The 15,988-nt window shown below is 41.3% G+C and overlaps 2 long non-coding RNA genes across 2 annotated transcripts; one reads left to right on the top strand and one right to left on the bottom strand.

The window, feature by feature from the left end:
• Positions 1 to 1,073: 1,073 nt before the first annotated feature.
• LOC117097502 lies at positions 1,074 to 14,160 on the bottom strand. Its single transcript, XR_004442969.1, has 3 exons — positions 14,043 to 14,160; positions 3,678 to 3,840; positions 1,074 to 1,506 (listed from the first exon to the last, which is right to left on the bottom strand). It is a non-coding gene; the product is annotated as an uncharacterized LOC117097502 (long non-coding RNA).
• Positions 13,527 to 14,994, top strand: LOC117097501. Its single transcript, XR_004442968.1, has 2 exons — positions 13,527 to 13,632; positions 14,148 to 14,994. It is a non-coding gene; the product is annotated as an uncharacterized LOC117097501 (long non-coding RNA).
• The last annotated feature ends 994 nt before the right edge of the window (positions 14,995 to 15,988 follow it).

Genomic DNA, 15,988 nt, shown 5'->3' with positions numbered 1-15,988 from the left:
ATGTCTTCATTTCCGTATTCTGCACAATGTAATATTCCTTCAGCCTATCTTTATAATTTTCTCTTTTAAGACAGCTCACATCTGATGTCCTAGGTAGAACTTGTACTGTCTGTTGAAGTCAGGCCAACTTCTTTCTTTTGGCTTCCAGTCTACCTATGGCTAAATACTTCTATACAGTACTTGTCATAGCTTCTGGCAATAATTTGACCTTGAGTGTGACAAGAGAATTCGTTTTGTCTAATCAATTGATGTGAATACCCTTCTGGGGCAGAGATTGTTCTTTAGTTTTCTTTTGTATCTTCCACCATATCTAGGCTTGTGCTGAGCACATGGCTTAGTAAATATCTGTTGGTAACAATCACATGATAATCAAAAGCAAAATGTTGAGCTTATTTTTATTTTTAAAGATAAAATATGTGCGTACACACATAAATAAAACATATATATAATATTTATTTATTTATTTAGAGAGAGTCTCACTCTGTTACCCAGGCTGGAGTGTGGTGGTGCAATCTCAGCTCACTGCAACCTCTGTCTCCCAGGTTCAAGCAATTCTTGTGCCTCAGCCTCCCGAGTAGCTGGGATTACAGGTGCACACCACCACACCCAGCTAACTTTTCTATTTTACTAGAGATGGGGTTTCCATGTTGGCCAGGTTGGTCTCAAACTCCTGACCCCAAGTGATTCACCTGCCTCAGCCTCTCGAGTAGCTGGGATTACAGGTGCACACCACCCCACCCAGCTAACTTTTCTATTTTACTAGAGATGGGGGTTTCCATGTTGGCCAGGCTGGTCTCAAACTCCTGACCCCAAGTGATCCGCCTGCCTTAGCTTCCCAAAGTGCTGGGATTACAGGCATGAACCACTGAGCCCAGCCATGAAATATAATTTTATATTCACTCAAAATAGACACAGTTTGGGTACAGTGGCTCATGCCTATAGTTCCAGCACTTTGGAAGGCCAAGGAGGGAGAATTGCTTGAGGTCAGGCATTCAAGACCAGCCTGGGCAACACAGTGAGATCCCGTCTCTAAAAAATAAAGTAAAACTTAAAATGTTGACCAGGCATGCTAGCATGCACCTGTAGCCCTAGCTGCTCAGGAAGCTGAGGTGAGATGATTGCCTGAGGTTACAGTCAGTTGTGATTGGACCACTGCACTCTAGCCTGGGCAACAGAGCGAGAGACCCTGTCTTCAAAAAAAAAAGACATAAAGGCAAATAATCATTGAAATTATCAATTACTGAAATTTTCTTCACTGTTGTAGAAAACTCAACAGAAGCTCAGCAAATTCCAACCCAGTTTATGTAACATTTGGGGATGAAGGAGTTTGCAGGAGTGTCTCCCTTAATGTGTGTGATGCAGTCTTGGCTCTCAGGACTGGCTCTGACTTTCCCAGGACACATCCTCTTTGTGATGGCTGCTAGGACAACATTAGCGCCTGTAGTAACCTGCTCCTGGCTCCACTACTGGCTCTCCACAGTCAAAATCTGGTTATCTCAGGGCATCCTGTAGAATTAGAGCTGTTTCATGAGCTAGATGACTTTGAATGAAGTTCTAGTATTTAACGGCTGGGGCACACAGGACATAGGAGGGGGACAGAGACTAAACAGCAAATACAGTTTTAGGCAAAAGAATGAAGAAAGAACCTGAACTATCTGGGCCATTCTAGAGGGACTCTGATTCCTCTGTAATAGTTGGTAGTAACTAAAGACCTCAGGGCCTTCCAGTTCTGAAGCACCAGCCATTAGAATTGTTCTGTTTTACCTGATTTCTAGGTGCAGAGGTAGGAAAATCTGAAAATTCAGTTCTACTATAATCTGAAGCTTTTTGGTGAAGAATTATCTCTTTTAAAACGCCTAGCACCTTGCTTGCCACTAATACTAATGTGTACACCCTAAGGAAGAAAGAGTGACAATGCTGAGCTGGAAGAACGCAGAATGTCTTACTCAGATCTACTTGCCCATTACACATCTATACTTCACGGGACTTAGTCTTTTCTCCTTATGAGAAAACACTGCATATTCACCTGTTCAGCTAAAACAGAAATAAGCCACATTCAAATGCTAAAGAGGTTAAAAAAAAAACACACTTATTACATATGGTCTCTAAAACTCACTTTAAAATATATTTTTAATATTTTTCATTCTAGACATGATCTTGAGAATGCTGGTTCATCAGTTGGAAGGAAATTCGTACAGTTAGATTTTCTCTAATTGATTCTTTTCCTCACTGCTGCTTTTAGCCTCGTATGTGATATCCTCAAAGGTGATTTTCTTCGAGCTCCTGCCAACATCCCCATATTTGTTTGCTAGGGCTGCTATAACAACAACAAAAAAGTACCACAGATTGGGTGGTTTAAACAAGAAAAATGTATCGATTCACAGTTCTGGAAGCTAGAAATCTGAGATCGAGGTGTCAGCTGGGTTGGTTCCTTTGGAGGCTGTAAGAGAGAATCTGTTCCAAGCCTCTCCTAGCTTCTGGTAGTTGCCGATGCATCCCCTGATCTCTGCCTTTACCTTCCCATGGCATTCTCCTTATCTGCTGGTCTGTGTTTGGATCCCAATTTCCCCTTTCTATAAGGACACGAGTCATATCGGATTAGAATCACTCAATTGACCTCATCTTAACTGGTTTAAATCTACAAAGACTCTATTTCCAAATAAGGCCACATTCTAAGGAATGAGGGGTTAGGACTTGAATACATATTTTTGGTGAGGGGGGGCACAATTCAACTTATAACAATCCTTATCTACACCTAGCCAATAATCACACTGAATGACAGGAAATGGTTCTCAAAACTGTGGTCAATAGTGTGTGTCATCCTGGCAATATATCAAGTATCTCAGTGAGGTTGATCATGTTAACCTCCAAAGAGGAGGTTGAGATGTCTGTAAATATGGCCTCTATGTTCAAATGGCTGCTGCAAGCAGGGAATATTTGATATGGTTTGGATCTGTGTCCCCACCCAAATCTCATGTCAAATTGTAATCCCCAGTGTTGGAGGTGGGGCTTGGTGGGAGATGATTGAATTGTGGGAGCAGATTTCTCCTTTTGATGCTGTTCTTTTGACAGAGTTCTCGTGAGATCTGGTGGTTTAAGAGTGTGCAGCACTTCCCCTCTGCTCTCTCTTCCTTTTGCTCCAGCCACATGAAGTGCTGGCTCCCCGTTTACTTTCCACCATGAGTATAAGTTTCCTGAGGCCTCCCCAGAAGCCAAGAAGATGCTGCCATGCTTCCTATACAGCCTGTGGAAACATGAGCCAATTAAACCTCTTTTCTTTATAAATTACCCAGTCTCAGACTTTTTTTTATAGCAGTGTCAGAATGGACTAATACAGTATTATTGGAATAAAAGTTCAAGTGCACTGGGATTATTTGGCCACTACATGTGTAAGCTAATATCCCTTTATCCACCATGTGAGTTCCATTCCATTCCATTCCCCAGTGTGACCTAAACGCAAGAGAAGAGTGAAAGTAAGGGAGAAAAAGAGTTCTAAGAAATCTTAGCCTGATGTGCAAATGTTATAACCTTGACCTCTTTTCAAAACTTGTACCACCAGGTGATTGTTGATCATAAGTATGCATAGAGAGCTTACTAGTAATAACATGCACAGCATTCAAAGGATTCTTTTTTTTGCTTCTTTGGATTCTGTACTTGATCAGTTGCTCATCACTTACCTCTCCGCCTAAGGCATAGTAAATTGTCAGCATCCATCCAAATGACTCAACTAATAACAAGCATCACACTGGGCACAATGAGATGACTCAGAGATGAAGCTGAGGATCAATCATGCTGTTCCCAAGGTCTGTGCTGGATAAGTCAGCATTGGAAACCTAGGTGCTGAGTATACCAGAGGTTTGATGAAAAATTATTTTAGACTTGCTGTATATTTGAAAATTTCTATAATAAAATGTCAAGAAAAAAAGTCACGTAAATCAGCTCCATGGTTTACTGATTTAGAATAAACAAACATGCTCTGTTAGTATTCATTTGTCATAGAATATGATAAATGTTTAACTGTCCAGTTTTAACTGTCTTGATGATGTCTGGGTAAACAAAGCATCATCACTTCATGGTTTGATATCTGTTCCCTTATTTTTTTATTTTTTAAGACAAGGTCTCACTCTGTTGCCCAGGCTGGAGTGCAGTGGTGAGATCTTGGCTCACTGCAACCTCCACCTCCCAGGCTCAGGTAACCTTGCAGGTATGGACCACCATGCCCAGCTAATTTTTTTTTTGGTATTTTTTGTAGAAACAAAGTTTTGCCATGTTGCCCAGGCTGGTCTCCAACTCTTGAACTCAAGTGATCCACCCACCTCAGCCTCCCAAAGTGTTGGCACTACAGGTGTGAGCCACCGTCTTGGCCTGTTCCCTTATTTAAAATTATTGGGATGCAGGAAGAAGGCTTTTTGTTTTGTTTTATTTTGTTTGTTTAATTAATGGCTACTAGATCCTACCAATCTGTACATTTTTTAAGAACTAGCCTATTACTATTTTTAAATCCTCTCCATTTATCTGTGGCCTGGTATGATGATAAGTCTGATAGCAGGAGTACCATAATAGGTCATATAATAGTGCATTCCTGCTCTGTGAGCTATCTTTTCCTCAGTCCTAAAGCAAAGTGGCTAAGCAAGTAATCTTGGGAGTCAGATTGCCTGGCTTATTAGAATTGTGGCTCAGTAGGACCTTGGGCAAATTGCTTAAGCTTTTCATGCCTTATTTCAAGTTCCTGCATCATATGACTGTTAGTGTCCAGAGTAAAACGTAATCGGTTTAGCTGTCTCGCTCTAGAATCTTTATTTTATCTACCAACTATCCTTCTCTCTCTCTCCCTTTCCCTCACATCTCTATCTCTATCTGTAGCTCAACTCTTTCTTTATTTCTTGGTCTTCCAAACCTATTTCCCTCAGATCCACTTGTCAGGGATGTGCTGAGGGAAATAGGCTTCCTCCTGTCCTGATAGTGACCCCTGAGTGGCTTTCATGGGCCCCATTTTATTCCCTCTTCGTTAGGAAAAACAGCCTTTTTGGTTTCTGGAGCACCCTTAGCATCCTGTTTAGGTCTCTCGACTTCACAAGTAACTTCTTTCTTTATCACCATGAACTTTTCTTCACCTCCTGATATTTTCTACAATCAGGTCCTAAACTTCTGCAGTTCCTGGTCTATAGAGTCCCTTCAGACATCAGATGAAACATTTAGTCAAATCTCTAACTTGACAAGCAATCAATGCACAAACATTTGTATTAGTGTCCGTATGTTCAAGTCATCAGAAAGTACACTCTACTTGGCTCCACAAAAGCAACACTTCAAGGCAACCATGATAATAATTAAAAACAACAACAACAACAACTCCATGAAATGACTATATATGTAGACAGGGATTTTTGAATGCAAATTATAAAATGTCTAACAATATGTTTGTGACTCATATATGAGTTAATGAAACAGTTAAAGGAAAATTCTGATGATACCACATATTGTTAAAATTTCTTATCCAATAGCCAAAGGAGACAGACATGGAACGATTGATTGGGGGATTGATGGAGAGATGGACAACACAGAAAGGAATTTATAGTAATGAAGGAAGGGCCTTGTAGGCATTCCTCAGTTGAAGATAATGGTTTTCCTACTATTTCCTTAGAGACTTAAACTGGGTTATGATACCTCAGAAACGTATTAGTATTATTATTGTTATTACTATTTTAGTGTAGATGGGGTTTCACCAAGTTGGTCAGACTGGTCTCAAACTCCTGACCTCAGGTGATCTACCCACCTTGGCCTCCCAAAGTGCTGGGATTACAGGTGTGAGCCACTGCACCTGACCATGTTATTAATATTAATAATAAATTCCTGACAAACAATTCTATTCATTTTTAGGAGATCGTTTACAGAGGTAACTGATATTCTAGTCATTGCCCTTGTGCTCAAAATGCCCAAAGTTCCTTTATGGGTTTCTAAAACAGGAATCTGAGGACTGTCTACTCCATCAAGGATACCTGGGGTATGCCTCTAAAATGCAGCTTCAAATTCAACAGGTGATTCTGATGCACCCTAGACTTAAATAGTCAATGCTTTTTGGAGTTTGGGCCTGAATAGGGCCTATTCTCTATCTGAGAGTGCCATACAGTAAAGTTGGAGTTGCTCAAGAAAATACAATAGTCCCTTAGTATCAGTGAGGAAATTGGTTCTAGGGGTCCCTCCCAAACCAAAATCTGCAGATGCTCAAGTCCCTTATATAAAATGGCATAGTATTTGCATATACTGTACACCATCCTCCTATACACTTTAAATAGTCTCTAGATTATACTTAATATAATGTGCTACGTAAATAGTTTCCATATTTTTTATTTGTATTTTTTGTTGTATTGTTACTTTTTATTGTTGTTGTTATTGTTTTGAAAATATTTTTGATCTGTAGTTGGTTGAATCTTTGGATGCCAAACTTCTGGATATGGAGGGCTGACTATACTATTACAATGAAATGTTACACATACATGAATAATGTTACTTAAACTTTTAGTTGTCTTATCATTTCTCAAAATCAACTTTTATAACTGTAGTGATTAATAAGATTAATTTTAAAAGGAGTTCTCTTAAAATATGAAATAACAACAACTCCTCAGCTACATCCTGTGGATGCTATTTAACCCTTTCTTGGAAGCAGATGAAGCCCTCATTTGTAACTATGACCTTGCCCAAAATGGTGGAGCTTCTTCAGTGAAGCCATCTCAAGTCAAGGGATGGTCTTAACCACTTCACCAGAGTCTGCTAATTCCCGCTGATCAACTGAGCTCTAACAAACATTGGAAGGAGAAAACTGAATAAGGGAATGCCTATTGTCTTGTTGGAATAGAAGTCCTCACTTAGCTCTATAAAGAGTTTTCTCTGCCACCACGTAGTCTGAACAAATAACATGCATTTGCTCTCTTTTTGTTCCCAAAAATATTGATTTGGGGACTTGGATATCTAGGAATTTATTTGAAGTACCTAAGATAGAGGTCAGTTCAGTTAATGATGCTTTTTTTCCTGTTTTTCACATATAACCCCGCTTAAATTTGCATTTCAGGCTACAGACTGGTAGTTTTTAACCCAGGCTGAATATTATAGTCATCTGGGGACCTTTGAGAAATTCCAACCCCCAGACCCCATCCCTAGAGAGAGTTCAAATTAATCGGCCTGGGGTGGGGCCAGGGCATCATATTTTTCAAATCTCCCAGGTGATTCAAAGTGTAGCCAAAGGTGAGAACCACCACTTGCTTTATGATGTAAGACTTATTAAAGTCAATTCTATCAAAACCATCCACCACCATCAACAAACAAAACTATTTGATTTGACAGTATCCTACTAGTTGAATAGCTTGTGCAGGCATTATTCTTGTCTTGAGATTTTTGGGAGATTTGACTATATTCCACAACTTGGGTGACATGAGTAAAATTCCAGATTTTTCTATCACACTATGGTGACACAGTAATAACAATTCCCACACACACACTTTTTTTTTTTTTTTTTTTTTTGAGACAAAGTCTAGCTCTGTTGCCCAGCCTGGAGTGCAGTGGTGTAATCTTGGCTCACTGTGATTTCCCCCTCCCAGGTTCAAGTGATTCTCCTGCCTCAGCCTCCCGAGTAGCTGGGAATACAGGTGCCCATCACCACACCTGGCTAATTTTTGCATTTTTAGCAGAGATGGGGTTTCTCCATGTTGCCTAGGGTGGTCTCGAACTCCTGACCACCTCAGCCTTCCAAAGTGCTGGGATTACAGGCATCAACCACCGCATCCAGCCCCCAAATTTATATATTCATATTGTTCACTAGCAGAATTCAACAGGAAATTCAGTCAGTAAAATTGTTTAGAGAAAGCAATTTGTTCATAAATTTCTAACCTCGAAGCTTTACAGGATTTAGTCTCCATGAAATCCAACAAGTGTAACAACATCAGCTATGATATCTTTGCAGTTAGGTTACATTTAATTGATTTGGGGGACTTCATTCTGCAGCAAATCTATGCCCACAGAACCAGTTGAAGTTGTGAAACCTCTGTCTTGCCACATATGTTTGTATCCTTTAATAAAATAAAGCTAATAACTTGATAAAACTAATAACTTTCTTTCTTTCTCTCTCTCTCTCGTTTATTTTTTTATTTTTATTTTATTTTATTTTTTTGAGACAGAGTCTCACTCTGTTGTCCAGGCTGGAGCGCAGTGGGGCAATCTCGGCTCACTGCAACCTCTGCCTTCTGGGTTCAAGCAATTATCCTACCTCAGCCTCCAGAGTAGCTGGGATTACAGACACCTGCCACCACACCCGGCTAAGCTAATAACTTTCATGAGAGCGAAAGCAGGCAAGGGTGAGACTGGTTTGGCTTTTGTGGGCAGTGAGTGCCTGGGATAATGATTCCACCAGGTTCCATTTGATGGAGGGCAAGTTCATTGAACACCTTCAGCTGCGAGGAGAGCTGTAGTGAGAACTTTCTGCCTAATAACTGCTCTCTCTCTTCAATTTCACCTAATGAGTGCGTGAATTCGATTGCTAGATTCTGATGTTGGTGGAGGATAAATGAAAATAATTTATGAGAGAAAGTTGTGATCTTCTTGGAGAGCTCAAGGAATACACCTTTTCTGGAGGGTGAGGGAGAAGGGGAATAAGAGTGCAAAAAGAACAAAGGCACTCTATTTTAAAAGGCATTCATTTAGATGGTGTCCTTATCTATAGCCTGCCCCTGTATCTTGTCCTGTGGAACCGGGGCACTTGCATTTGGCAGCTGCAATCACTTAATAACTGCACCTTTACCATAAAAGCTGTTGAAGGTTGGCAGAGAGCAGGAATCCAATGTGATCATTGCTAACATCCATTTAAAGCCAAAGCCACAGGGGGAAGTAATTGGATTTAATGGATATAGAGTTTTAGAATGAAAGTGCGTGGGATTGGGTTTATTTAATTTAATTAGATTTATACTTTAGATTATCTCATTTAAATTATCTGTGTTCCATGTATGCTTTGACTTTCTGGCCTTTTAGGCAATAGGCAAAATTTTCCTTGTACAAAGCAATGAAGGTCTGTTCATTTCTCCTTCAGAGCCTTCTACATCAGCCAGGGTAAAAATGAGCTTGTGCGTCAGCCAGGGCCAACTGACCCAGGTCCCTCCGAAGGCAATCTTTTTCATTGGTGGGTTGAGTCGTAGAACAGGAGGACCTGAGGGGGCTTTTAAAGCTCTCACGCTGCCCTGGTCCTCTCCCTAGCAGCAGGGTTTGCTCTGCTTTCTGAGTAACTACAGGAGCCTTCATTACCTGTGCTATAGGACATAGCTTCTCAAGGGCATCCGACACTCTCAAGGGCAAAAGCTGGTGGACTTTGACAACACATCCCGCAACAACTAAATTGTCATTTCCAGAATGAAAATCAATCTTGCACAATCATAAAAGGAACTTTATTTGAATCACAGAAGCCAGATAAATTGAGCCTACTAGTTAGACATGACGATTAGCTAGGCTGATGATGTGGTGAGTTTCTCCTGACTTATATGTGAATATCCCTTTGCCTTGATGTTTATCTCCATTGAAAACAGAAGTGCAGGCCGGGTGTTGTGGCTCACGCCTGTAATCCCAGCACTTTGGGAGGCAGAGGCGGGTGGACTGCCTGAGCTCAGGAGTTCAAGACCAGCCTGGGCAACATGGTGAAACCTTTTCTCTACTAAAATACAAAAAGAATTAGCCGAGTGTGGTGGCGTGCACCTATAGTCTCAGCTACTCGGGAGGCTGAGGCAGGAGAATTGCTTGAACCCGGGAGGCAGAGTTTGCAGTGAGCTGAGATGATGCCACTGACCTCCAGCCTGGGCGACAGAACGAGACTCCATCTCAAAAAAAAGAAGAAAAAAAAAAGAAAGAAAGTAGAAGTGTGGCAGGGCAGACTGTGCCAGCAAGGAAATGCCCAGGGGAGAGAGGGAGGCAGTCCCTCTGTGGCTCCCGTGGAGGCCCCGGGACAGGGGTGAAGTAGGCAGCAGGCTCCTGGTGATCTCTCACTCCGCTGCTCTCAGTAGAGCAGGAGTGATTGAAGCCATGCTGCAATGAATTTCATGATAGGGTAATATGGATACGTTTCTACTGCAGGAGGGAATCAGGCTGCCTTGCCTCTCAGCACGCCCACTCCAGTGGGAGTCTGAAATTACTGTCTTCAAACCTTCTATTCACCTCATTCCTCTTATTCCTTTGAGGTTTTCAGAAAAGCAGTACTGTGGTTAATAATAAATAGATGTATTGTTACCTTTTAGTAAGAGCCATATTATTTAGGGACATATTTTATATCAATTTAAACACATGTACTGTGTATTTGGGATGTGTGTGTGTGTGTGTGTTTGTGTCTGTGTGTATTTCCATTTAGATTTTGTAGTATAAATGTCTGCTTTCTCCACTTTTGCCATTCTTCCCTAATAAACTGGTATATATATATGTAAACAATTAGATTATGGTTACTTATTCATTCTCAAGGAACAGGCAAGCCAGCGAAATAGACATTGATCACCGCAATAGCATGTACTAGGTAACAACTTCATTTAAGGCACTGATCCCTGGTATTGTGGTCAATATAAAAATGTATAAGATCTGATCACTCTCCCAGATTAAGCTACAGACACACATGACTGATTCAAAGTAGAAATTGGCAATGTGAAATACAAAGATAGTGCTGCGAGGTTTCTGAAGACAGTAAGATGATGTCTGATTTGGGGGATCAGATCATGTTCTGTGCGATGCCTTCTGCACCGGGCTCAGAAGGATGGAGCTTTGGACATGTAGTGATGGGTGAGTGGAGATGGGGCACTCCAGGTGGTGGGATAGTGCCCGTGGGAAAGCGCTGAGCACTTTCTGGGCCTTTTTTTAACAAATTTTTTTTTAGCCGATTGACAAGATACGGAATCTGGATCCTTAAAAAGGCTGTTTGGCTGTGATGTGGAGCTGTGAGAAGTAAGTTCTAGAGCGAGATCCTGAGAGTTCTTTGGTGTCACTCAGGAGTGACACCAGTTTGAATTTCACCAGTTGTATTAGTTCCCTAGGGCTGTTTTAACAAAGTGGCTGAAAATAACAGAAATGTATTCTATTACGGTGCTGGAAGGCTGAAAGCCTGGTATCAAGGCGTTGGTCAGGGCCTTGCTCCCTGTGAAGGCTCTAGAGAGGAATCTACCCTGATCTCCTCCAACAGCTTCTGGTGGCTCCCGACAATCCTTGGCATTCCTTGGCTCGTGGCTACATCACTTCAGTCTTCACCTGTGTCTCTGCAGGGCCTTCCTCCCTGTACAACCGTGTACCTCGGTGTGTCCTTTCTTCTTTTTCTAAGGACGCCAGTGAAATCGAACGTAGGGCCCACCCTAAACCAGGATGACATCATCTTAACTAATTACATCTGCAAAAACCTGTTTTCCAAATAAGGTTACATTCTAAGGTTCCAGGTAGGCATTACATTTGGGGGCACACTATTCAACTCACAACACCATTTTAACAAGATCTCAAGAGTACTGCAGTGTCAAGCTAAGGAGTCTGAACTTTACCAGTTTAGATGCCTAGGTTCAGAGAAACATTGAGGGAAGTCTTTTTAGGGCGGGGAATACCTTGACAGCCTTGGTCTTCCCTAGGTTAGACCTGCTGTGCCTGTGGTGAGCCACTAACACCTGGCTGCGGTGAGCCACATTCTGAAAGGCCATACACCCACATCCACTGTCCGGGTGCCTGAAGTTCTGCCCACTGGGCTATGACTCTAGCATTCCATTGTGTTCTTATAGGGGGAAGTATTCTTGTCCCTCTCTCCTGTACCCAAATGCCCAGCTGCTGGCTTGGACTCATGAGTAGAAGGTAAGTGTAGGCTTCAAAGGTAGTATTTCAATTTTTCCTATTCTACCACATCTGTCTCCCATGGCTTACTTTTGTTTTATTTTGTTTTGTTTTGTTTTGTTTTAGAGACAGGGTCTTATTCTTTCGCTCAGGCTGGAGTGCAGTGGCATGATCATGGCTCACTGCAGCCTCGAACTCCTGGGCTCAAGGAATCGTTCCACCTCAGCCTCCTGAGTAGCTGAGATTATAGGCATATGCCATGATGCCCAGCTCCCATGGCTTACTTTTGGAACAATGTGTTTGTCAAATTCAATGTATAGGCCTGCAAGAGCTAGGAAGGAGAACTCTTATCTTACTTAGTACCTCTCTGCAATTACTTTTTGCTTTAGAGGCAATTCACTAGCCATATCAGAAGAAATGTCAGTTGAAAGACACGTTTAAGATATTCATTTACAAATACTTTTCTGAGTAAATGAATACATCGAATGCTTTTTATATGATAGATACTTTACTAAGTCCCATATCTCATTATTAATTCTTTTAAGCTTTCGGTGCAGGCAAAACTAACATGTTTAACATCAGTCCCCTTATTTTTTACTATTTATAGTTGCAATAATTAAATGAAATAATATATTTAGAAGTCTTAACACATTCCACATAGCAGTCGCTAGCTAGTATTACCCTTCTAATTGTACATGCTGGCGGTTATCTGGCTCAAGGAGTTTTTAGTGGGATATGATATATTTTGCCTCTCAATTTTGGATTTATGCTTTTTTACCATCAAAGGATTGACACATCTTCCTGGAAAAGATAAAAAAGATCTTTGAAGATTTGTTTTCTTCAAAGTTATGACAACCACTGCAACGTGCCTCAGTGTAGATACTCTGGTTGCTAAGGACTGCATAGATCAGGGTAAAAAGTGGGCTGATGATAACTGTCATTTTCTTTTCTTTTCTTTTTGTCACTTGGAGGAAGAAGCAGCTTGGTAGATGCTTGGGCTTGTGTCTGAGGCATCACAGCAACACTGTGAAAAAGAATCAGTCAGGATGATGGTACCTATCTTTTTTGATGGACTTCTGGACTGATCCGCCATTCTACTTTGCTCTTCAGGGAAACATGGATGCACATTCCTGTGCTAAAGAAACTTCTATGTGACCCGTTCACTATGCAGAGCCCTGGGAGTCTCCCTCCTCAACAGAGATTGCAGCACACAGCCTCTGCCTTGCTCAACCCCACAAGATTCTGTGTCAATAATCAAGGACAAAATAGCTCTAAAATGAAATCTTATTTCCAGCCTAGAGAATTTTGAATCTAGATTTAGAGACGTCATAAAAAGTAATGATTACTATGTCAAGGAAGGTAATTTTCACAAAGGAAATGACTTCTAATCCAAATGGTTTATTTGTAGGATTAATGTCATATGAACCTGTTTTATACAAAGTCATAGGGAGACAAAAAAAGGGAAGAAATTCATTTTGAGCCTAAATATACCAATGAATAAATAAGTTGACAAAAAATTAGCTAATTTTAACTTCAAATCATTCACCCATTTCGTCTTGTACAATAACCTCACAAACACAAATACACCATGTCCGGCTGCATATGAAAGTGGCAAGAGTTTGTCATTTCCATTTTTAAAAGGAGAAGCAAATGTGTCTAGCTTACTCAATTTTTTCCTAACTTCAAGTTTCATGTTTATGTAACCATCAGGGAGACTTGCTGACTCACAGTCAGCCTGTGGGGCAGCACTTCCCCGTTCTTCAGTTCTTGAAGAAACAAGTATGATGCTCCCAGGAGAGTGGACAAGCTAACCATGTAAGTTTTTTATACACACAAGTAATATAATTGTATACATTTATGTTAATTGATAAAAGTCTAAACAAGATAATCTCTAAACAATAAGAATATTTTATTTTATTTGTTTTTTTAGATGGAGTCTCACTCTGTTACCCAGGCTGAAGTGCAGTGGCTCGATCTTGGCTCACTGCAACCTCCACCTCCCGGGGTCAAGTGACTCTCCTGCCTTTGCCTCCTGAATAGCTGGGACTACAAACTTACACGCCGCCACACCCAGCTAATTAGGAATTATTCAAAGCAGGAATTGGTTTTTAAATGCTAAACCAAATGATAAAGTCCACAAGATTTTAGGTTTGTAGGTGAAGCCTTACCTGACTTCCCACCTTCAGCAGGTTGGGAACTATTCTCGGTGCTCCCATAATACTTACGAAGTACATGATTGTTGCTGACACTGCAGCACTTAATAGTAGCCAGGAGATAGAAGGTTCTGTGTATGGGGTACTGAGTTTGCATTTCACTTCTTCTCATTCCAGGCCACAGACCTCTGGATTCTACTTCCTTCCTTAGAGTCAGAAACTAAGAGGAAAATACTCAACTTGGTTTTCTGGAATGAGAAATACAGGGTTGAGACTGCATCAAGACAAACACAGTTATGTAAATAATGTAGGTGAAAAACTGAAGAAGAGATGAGGAGCCATCACAGCTTCCTAATCGATTTATTTGCTTCCAACTTTTCCAACATTGCTGCTCAGTGAGCTTTCAAAAATGCCAGTCTAATTAATTCACTTTTTCGCTTAAAACCTTCAGTGCATCCAAGGGGACTTGAGATAAAGACTAAAGTTCTTACCTGCCCTGGAGGCCTTGAGTGACATGGCTCCTCTCCCCTCACCTGCCTGTGGAAGCCACTCTCTTCTGAGGGCTGCAGACTTCACCTGCAGTTGCTCTCTTAATTCATCAAAACAGATGGTCTTCTTCCTGCCTCAGGGCCATTGCTCCTGCTGTCCTGCTGCCTGAATCATCGCAGCAGACTGCCAGCTCTTCTGCTGTCTTTGGCTGCACACTTCTTTTGTTTGGCCAGCCAAGAGATGACTGAAGTTTGAATTTGAATGCCTTAAAGCCAGTAGACTCCCTCCAGTGGGCCTTTAGTTCTAATATTTCTTGTTGTCTTACCCCTGCCAGATGCACACATTTTTGTTACCTGCCTGATCTCTTAAAGGAATTTGAGTTTGCAATCTCTGGACTAATTAATTTCTACTAATCAACCAGTAAAGCACAAATGCCACCTCCTCAGGAAAGTTTTCACAGCCCCACCGGCAAAAAATCCTGTACTTTCCCTTCCTAGCACTCATCACAACAGCAATTAAATAACTAATTGTGCTATTACATGTCTAAAGTCTATATTCCCGGCCAGCATGGACATTACAAAAGGGCAGGGACTCTTGTCTTTTTCACCACTGCGTTCTTAGTGTTTACATATAGAAGGCACTCAATGATTGAATGGATGAATGATAAAGCTAAAGTATTCCAAAGCTTAGTGGCATAAATAATTCTCTAAAAGCTTTAAATGAGAATTACAGGCAAACATTTTTCTAAGATTATTTGAGCCTAGTCCTTCCAGGAGACACTGAGATTCCATAACCCTGAGGATGATATGTCATGGGAAGCTCATCTCAGTGATTTCACACTACTGTACTAGGTCCAAAGGGTAGAAGGAATGGGGAAGCCAGGAGGGCTCCAGGTTCCATGAAACTAATTAAACCATAGCAGCACTAGCTCGACTTTTATCATTATTCTCTTTCTTTCTTTCTTCTTTTCCTTCCTTCCTTCCCTCCCTCCCTCCCTCCCTCCCTCCCTCCTTCCTTCCTTCCTTCCTTCCTTCCTTCCTTCCTTTCACAGAGTTTCGCTCTTGTTGCCCAAGCTGGAATGCAACGGTGCAATCTCGGCTCGCTGCAACTTCTGTCTCCTGGGTTCAAGCAATTCTCCTGCCTCAGCCTCCTGCGTAACTGGAATTACAGGCATGCGCCACCATGCCCAGCTAATTTTGTATTTTTAGTAGAGACGGGGTTTCTCCATGTTGGTCAGGCGGGTCTCAAACTCCTGACCTCAGGTGATCTGCCCACCTTGGCCTCCCAAAGTGCTGGGATTACAGGCATGAGCCACCATGCCCAGCCTATCATTATTCACTTTCTATCTTTTATGTAAATATAGTGAATTTCTGCATAGGATTTGTCTGAAAAAAGCTTATACCAGGGCTTTGACAGTGTCTATCTTATTGGTTATGGTATCAATGGCTCCTAGAATGGTGCCTGGCGCTGAGTGTTGAGTGGTGTCTATGAATGGTAACCTACTTGTGGTAAAGATCTTATATTTACAA

This window comes from Trachypithecus francoisi, unplaced genomic scaffold (assembly GCF_009764315.1).
Source record: "Trachypithecus francoisi isolate TF-2019V2 unplaced genomic scaffold, Tfra_2.0 Lachesis_group15, whole genome shotgun sequence".
In the NCBI taxonomy this organism is placed as follows: Eukaryota; Metazoa; Chordata; class Mammalia; order Primates; family Cercopithecidae; genus Trachypithecus; species Trachypithecus francoisi.
The sequence above is the reverse complement of the archived record's forward strand: the minus strand, read 5'-3'. Positions and strand labels throughout refer to the sequence as shown.